Here is a 7,860-nt window from a genome sequence, read left to right on the forward strand (position 1 = left end):
AACTACTAATGAGTGTCGAATTCTTCTTTTTTTTCTTCTTCTCCTTCTAGTTTTGTGGTAATTATTTGAATTTTTTTGTCAGTAACTGAAAGTGTTATTAATTATAGGTTTTAAGTACTAATGGGTGTGAAATTGTTTAGGTTTATCTTGTTTTCTTGGTAAAGATTAAATTTTTATTGCTAACATTGAGTAGTCAATTGTGTATCTTTTAGTTTATGGGTGTTGAATTCTTGGTTTTTTCTTCTTCTAGTTTTTGTGGTAATTATTTGAATTTTTAGTCAATAGATGAAAGTCTTATTAATTGTAGGTTTTACTTACTAATGAGAGTGAAATTGTGAGGCTTATCTTGTTTTCTGGTAAAGATTAATTTTTTATTGCTGCCATTGAGTATTCAATTGTCTATCTTTTAGTTATAGGTTTCAAACTAGTAATTGGTATTAATTTGGTGGGCTTAACTTGTTTTTGTGGTAAAGACTAGATTTACTGGTAATGATTAGTCATATGTTGAGAATTAGCTCTAGTATATGCTTTTATTGTGCGAGGACCAACATTGGCGCAATGATAGAGGTGCAATACTAATTTTTTGGGTTTATCTTCTTTTTGTGGTAAAGACTGTTTTATTGGTAATGATAGGTGCCGTCTTAACCTCTAGGCCATTAAAGTCATTGCTTGGCTCCATATTTTTTGGGGCTTTATTTTTAAAAATATATATATATATATAAGTACATGTATTTTTTTTGTATTTTTTTAAAACTCATATGTACTTCTTACCTTTTTTTTAAAACAAAGGTATGGAGTAAAAAAAACTAATATTTAAAGTGCCTATTAGTTTCCACTTTTGTAGGAAAATATAATAATTTTTTGGAACAGTTTCCTTATGTGGAAATTGTACTTCCTTAGTTATCTCCTAATAATTTGAGCCTATGTTATTATTTACTTTATATTCATCTTTTTTATTCTCTATTTTATTATTTTTATTTTTAATATTGAACTCTCTCATACAATACTTATTGAGTTATTGTTGCTTACAAGTTACAAAAGAACAAAGTTTACTTTTTGGTATCTTTTAAAAATTTTAAGAAATGCAACAAGCCAATAAGTAATTATTATATTGAAGAAGTGCAATACTATTTCGATATCTTTATATCAACTTATCAAATTTTTGAGTCAGGTAATTATTCTAACTTTATTTTATAGTTTTTCTTGAAAAATTATTATTGTTGATATTCTCAGTTCATAAGTATATATATTCTTATTTTAGTTATTATTAAAATTTATTTAATTTAAATGTATCAATTAGAAATTATGACCCGATTTTACAAAAAGAGAGAAAACATGAAAAATAAACCAAAAGGACCCCTTGAGAGATTTTTAACAAAAAATAAAAATCTTGAATTGAAAAATATATTTTTTCTCCTTTCAAACAAAGAAAAATGATTGAAGTTTTTCTATTTGGAATCATCTTCAAATGAATAAGTTAGCAATAGAGTTGAGTTAGATGATAGTAACATCCAAGAAGAGTATCTAGAAGAAGTTGGTGAAACATGTGACATAGTCTCGATAATCAAGAACCTTTAAATAATTTAAATAGTTGCATTCCTAAAAATAAATATGACGATCTTTCTTTTTTTAAAATAAATAAATAAACTAACTAACTAAATAAATATTAGAGCCCCTCTCTAAAGTTTGGCTTTAGGCCTCCAATCTTGTTGAGTCGGCCCTGGTAATGATTAGTCAGTGCAAAGACAACAACTTTTGAATGCTTATATGACGAGTTAGGGGGAAAAGGTGGAAATAAGAGATTGTATAGGCTCACCAAAGTGAGAGAGAGAAAAGTACGCGATTTGGATCTAGTAAAGTGCATCAAGGACGAGGAAGGCGAAGTGCTAGTGGATGAGTCCTCTATCAAGCAAAGGTGGCAAACTTACTTCCACGGACTCTTAAATGAAAAAGGAGACAGAGACATTGTATTGGGTGATTTGCCGTACTCTCATAGTCTTCGGGACTTTGGGTATTGCAGGTGTTTTAGGGTTGAGGAGGTTAGATGTGCTATTAGCAGAATGAAGAGGGGGAGAGCAACCGGGCCTGATGAGATTCCGATGGACTTTTGGAAGAGCACTGACGAGGTAGATTTGGAGTGGTTGACTAGGTTGTTTAATGTGATTTTGAAGACGGCTAAGATGCCCGACGAATGAAGGTGGAGTACTATGGTTCCATTGTACAAGAACAAGGGTGATATTCAAAAGGCTGAACCCATCGGTGACCCTTAAAGTTGACACCAATTTCCACTTAGACACCTTAACTAGACTTTGTTCATTTTAGACACCACATTTAAGGTTCTGCTATGTCATTTTAACATCTTTTGCTTACATGACATAGAAAGTGTAATACACTCGTTATGCGCGTGTGAAAAGTTTATGAGGTGCTGAGGTGCATCCTCACAAAAGCCATCACCACTATAGGGTTATGGTTAGTTCTTTCTTTCTTCTTTATTTATTTTTGATTGATAAGTATGGTACTATGGTTAGTTCTTTCTTCAAGCTTGTCGTATCAGTTGTAATACATATGAAAAGCTCCACCTGCCAAAAGAAAAAAAAGTGCACTACAGCATGGACTTGATGTTTTTGTTAACTCATGATTTTTAGAAGCTTATTTCGTATTTTTATCTGTTTCCCCGCGCGCCTGTTTGGGTGCTAACGTTCATTTTTTAGCACTAGGTATCAAAATTGGTTCATTGTTTAATGACTTTCGTTGTGTCTTTGGACAGGACATCTTAGCTTTCCCGCTTATCTGCCCAGACTGGAAAGCTGATGAAGAGATGTTGCTTCTTGAGGTGTTATTTTAAGGACCCTGTTTTTTGGACACCTCGTGTCTTATTTATTAGTGAATTTGACATTTTACTTTTCCCATTAGGTAATCATAACGCTAATACCATTTTTTTCTTGTTGTCTTGGTTCCTTGAATTTGCTATGCCTAGGGAATTGAGATGTATGGCATGGGTAATTGGGTTGAAGTAGGTGATCATGTCGGAACGAAGACAAAAGAAGCCTGTGTTGACCATTTTAAGGATGCATACTTAGAGTCACCTTACTTTCCTCTACCTGTAAGAAATTTATCAGAAATATTTTGCAAGTTTAATTCTTTTGATTCACCATTTCACCTGCATTTTTCCTTTTCCATTCCCAGGATATGACTCACGTCATGGGGAAAAGCAGAAAGGAACTCCTTGCCATGGCTAAAGGGAATTTCACAGATAAGAAAGGTTGGGAATGTAATTCTCAATTCTGAATTCTCTAGTTACTTTCCGTGGTTGTTCATCTTGAGAGCCTGGTCTTCTACCATTAGAATAACAAAACGATGCTTGCTGCAACATAAGTCATGGTCTCGAGAGATATCTCGTTAAATAACTAACAGTGGCCTGTGAAATGATTCTATCTGTACTACAAATAGAAGTGTTTTGTGTGTCAGTTTATTGTACTAATAAAAATGTCTATCAACTAAAAGCTAAATAAATAGGAAACAATATCTCAAATGGTCACTTGTTGCTTTTTATATTGTTTAAAACCCGTCCATTAAAAGCTAAATTCTCTAATAAATAGCAGATGACGGAAAACTTTTAGAATCTCTATATGGATGTGTTTTATCTATTTTCATGTATCAAGATAAACTAGCTTCTTGTTTTCATGTTTTCTTGTGTGTCCGTTACTTTTTTTTGTGGATTACATTTTTTCTTGAATCGAGTATCTATCGCAAAACAACCTCTGAGGTAGGGGTAAGGTTTGCGTAAACTCTACCCTCTCCAAACCCCACTTTGTGAACTACACTGGGTATGCTGTTGTTGTAGTTTTTCATGTTTGAGAAAGTATGGAATAAAATAAAGGCAAAATTGATATATACTATATAGAAAGAAACTCTTCAGGATCTGTAAATGCATGTATCAAAACTAAATAGCTAAATTTTTGATTTCCATAGCTAAAATGAAAGAACAGGGAGAATTGTAACTCTTAAAATTATCTCTGTGCATTTATCTTATGTACAAGGGGAAAATCAAATTGAAAAATGCTAAGTAAATAGTTTTAATAAAACATTTAGGAAGAATTGTTGGCAAAATTTGACAACCAATAATACAAGCATATAATATTTTGTGAATTTAGTAGTAGTGCCGGTAATCGGTACAAACTGATTTACAGAAAATGTTGTTAGACTATGTTGAGATATGGTCAAGACTGAGATAGTCAACTAGTGAGATAAGAACTGTGACAAGGAAAGTATGTCTTCTCCCACAAGACATGTAACTATGGTTTTGTTCTTTTTGTTTGTCATTGAATTGATATTAATGGTTGTTATAAAATATAAATCACTCCAAAACTCAATACTCTCCAGTTCAAAACTCCTCCATTCACTAAAAGCTAAATTTACATTAATTTATTTCCTTTTTTTATTGGTTGTTTTGGTGTTTACTTTTGTTAATTCATGAAAGACAAAACAAAAATTCCCATAAAGATATAGTAGTACCAACAACAACAACAAACCTAGCGTAATCCCATAACGACATATGGGGAGGGCAGAGTATACGCAGACCTTACTTCTGTCTCAAGGAGGTAGAGAGGCTGTTTCGAAAGACCCTCAATCCGAGTAACGCATATCAGAGCAGTTAAAAGTAAAATACAGGAGTAAAGAGGACATAAAAATTTCTTTTGAAAAATTTCCATAGATATGGTGTGATAGAAAATCTTGTAATTCGTTGCATCTTCTGGATTTTGAAATGAGTTACAGTATGGATTTTGTAATCGACTGTGTCTTCTGGATGAATACTTTATCAGAAAAATTGTGATTAGATAATGTGTATTTGATCCAATGGGTTAGGTTTGTTTGTAAGCCCCAATTGTGTTAGATCTGCTGTGCGTAACACTGCAAAGTTCGATGGAGAATTTGGCAAATAGCCATTTTTGGACGACTAATCAAGCTTTAACCACAACCTCAAAACTTTTCAGCATTTGCGGGAAAATCAACTTTGACAGCAAATGTTGAAGAAGAAAACAGAGAAACAGAAACAATAGAAAAGATGTTTGATTTTCTCTATTACTGTTTTTGTGAAATCAATTTTTACAACCTTTTGTAACATTAGATGTTTGTGGCAATTACAGGACTCTCCTCACTTGGTGAAGTTGTTCATAAAGATGAATCATTCTCTCCGTCTCGAGTCAAGTATGAATATCACATTCTATATTCTGTGTACATGGTTTATTGTCTTTTGTCTGTTTTAATCAGCTAGTACTCACTTTCTTCTTGCATGCTTGCCGTTAGAATTGAAGACTCATAAAATTGGTCAGTCAGGACGTTTAACTTCTGTATCCAATGCGGGTAAGACCCTTTTTTTGGTCCTATATGAATGTAGGGTTTGCTTTACGATATGGACTTTTTGAGCCACTAACAGCATGAATGCTGCAGGAATCACAGGCATAAAAAAGCCATCCAGCAAAACGCAAATCAAAGACCAAAATGAACCTCTCAAATTGGAAGGTATGGCAATTTATCATTCATCACTGAAAAAATTTGTGAAGGAATTGTTCAGTTATAATTAATTCATTACAACAACGACGACAACATAAGTAGTATAATCCCACAAGTGAGGTCTGAGAAGGTTAGAAGGTACGCTGACCTTATCCCTACCTTTGCAGGGTAGAGAGGTTGTTTCCAATAGACCCTCGGCTCAAAAGAAGCGTAGAAAAATCATGATAGAAAGGAAAATACAATAACAAAACAGCAAGATAAACAGATCAAATGAAGCAACATGTAATAGTGTGTACATTAAAGTAAATTTATTGTTGGCAGATAATTCAGGCTGAAATTTTGGAGGCAAGAAACCGAAGTCTTTGAAGGATGATGGATCCTCATTGATGAAATTAAGTGAATATATCCCCAAGAGGCAACAATTTGATCCGAATATGATAATGATGCGGAGCAAGTATTGGCTGATATGGAATTCAAGGAAACTGAAACTGAAGAGGAGCGCAAACTTAAGTTGCGTGTTCTGCGTATCTATTCCAAGAGGTACTTTTTCTTTCCTCCATCACATGTTTCATTGTTTCTTCAGTTATCGTATTCCTTCAGAGTCAAGTATGTTTCAACGAATAATGGCAGGCTTGAAGAAAGAAAGCGCCGCAAGGATTTTACTCTGAGACACCATGGAGTTATAAAAATAAAAGGAAATAACTTTCTACCCTGTCAAAATTATGCAGGAAGCGAGAGCTGCTGGTTGTCGTTCATCTGCCGAAGTTGATAGATACTTAGCAAGGAAAAGGATGAGGGAAGTTGAAGGTGGTGTTCCGAGAAAAGAAAGTTCTCAGATTGGTCCAATGAGCCAGGAAAGCCCGAACATGCCTGCTTCTTCTGACTCACTTGGAATACATTCAAATAGAAAACCTTGTAGCCAGGCGATTTTGAGTCCCGTCACCGATTCGGGTGTTGCAGCTTTTTCTGCAGGAGCGCTGTTATCTGAACCTGTAAGTTTTCAGATTACTGTTTTTGAAAGGAATTCTTCAGCATCTATAACTTGTTTTATTTCTTAAGACTTGTGTCTAGGACTGTAAATGGAACAGTTCAATTTAAATGGTTCTGGAACCAGTGGCACACTGTTTGCACATACAAACTTTTCACGCGCACACACGGCATAGCCCCCCCCCCCCCCCACACACACACAACAACCCCGCGTACAAGTTGAATTGTGATAATAGACCAGTCCAATACGACTTGGTAACCACTTTCTTCTTATTCTTTGTTTTAAACCAGATGCTTGAATGGAAGGAATAATTGACTGAAATGACGATGTCTTTTGCTTTGTTGTCTGTTTTCAAAATTTTCATTGTTGAGTTAGCCATACACTTTACATGTTTCAGGCCAAGTTGTTGTGATAATAGACCAATACAACTTGGTTACCTCTTTGTTCTTTTTCCAAGTTTTGCACCTGATGCTTGAATGCAAGGAATAAAAGACTTACACCACAATGTCTATTTCTTCGTTATTTTGATTTTGGTTGGCTTAGCCATACACTTCACCTGTTTCAAGTCGAGTTGTTGTGATAATAGACCACTTTGTTCTTTTACCTAGTTTTACACATGAAACGTGATGCATGAATGCAAGTAATAACAAACTTACATCACAATATGTTTTACTTTGTTATTCTGATTTTGGTTGGGTTAGCCATACTCTTGAAATGTTTCTAGCGATTCACGTGTGAATTTTTCTGCTTGCAGGAGAAAAAACTATGCCGAGAAATCAGGTTATCGCCGCATCATTATCTTAGGATGCAAGAGGACCTTACAATACAAATTTATTGTGGCAATATCACTAGAAAATCAGATGCTTATCCCTTGTTCCAAATAGATGCAACTAAACTAGATAGAGCTTATGATATGCTTCTGAAGAAAGGAGTTGGCACCCTTGTAAAAATTTGTCCAGATATTAATCTTTTAGGTTTAAATTACTCCCAGTTTATTCTTTTATATAGTTCTCTGGCAATTTTATAGTATTTCTTTTTTGTGTTTGTGGGTTGAGGGTTTCCCCTGTTGTCCAGTATCGATATTGGAGCTCGACTAATCTGGATTCGCATTTTGCGCGCAAGCAGGGCACATTCTAGGAGCGGTGCTCCCAACAAGATTTCTTTCATTCCACGACTCGAACTTGAGACCTCTAATTAAAGGTAGAGGGATCACAACCATCCCACCACAACCGACGTTGTTTATATTATTTCTTTTCATTTCTGGTGAAAAGAAATTCCCTTGGGATGCCAAGAGATCAAAATATTTATATATTGTAGCTTCTTAGTGATTTTCTTTTTCCTGGCCTTATGATTTTATC

The 7,860-nt window shown here is 34.4% G+C and overlaps 1 pseudogene; it reads left to right on the forward strand.

Annotated features, from left to right (window-relative positions):
* Positions 1-1,944: 1,944 nt before the first annotated feature.
* LOC129873711 (transcriptional adapter ADA2b-like) lies at positions 1,945-7,639 on the forward strand (annotated as a pseudogene).
* The last annotated feature ends 221 nt before the right edge of the window (positions 7,640-7,860 follow it).

This window comes from Solanum dulcamara, chromosome 2, assembly GCF_947179165.1.
Source record: "Solanum dulcamara chromosome 2, daSolDulc1.2, whole genome shotgun sequence".
Taxonomy (NCBI): domain Eukaryota; kingdom Viridiplantae; phylum Streptophyta; class Magnoliopsida; order Solanales; family Solanaceae; genus Solanum; species Solanum dulcamara.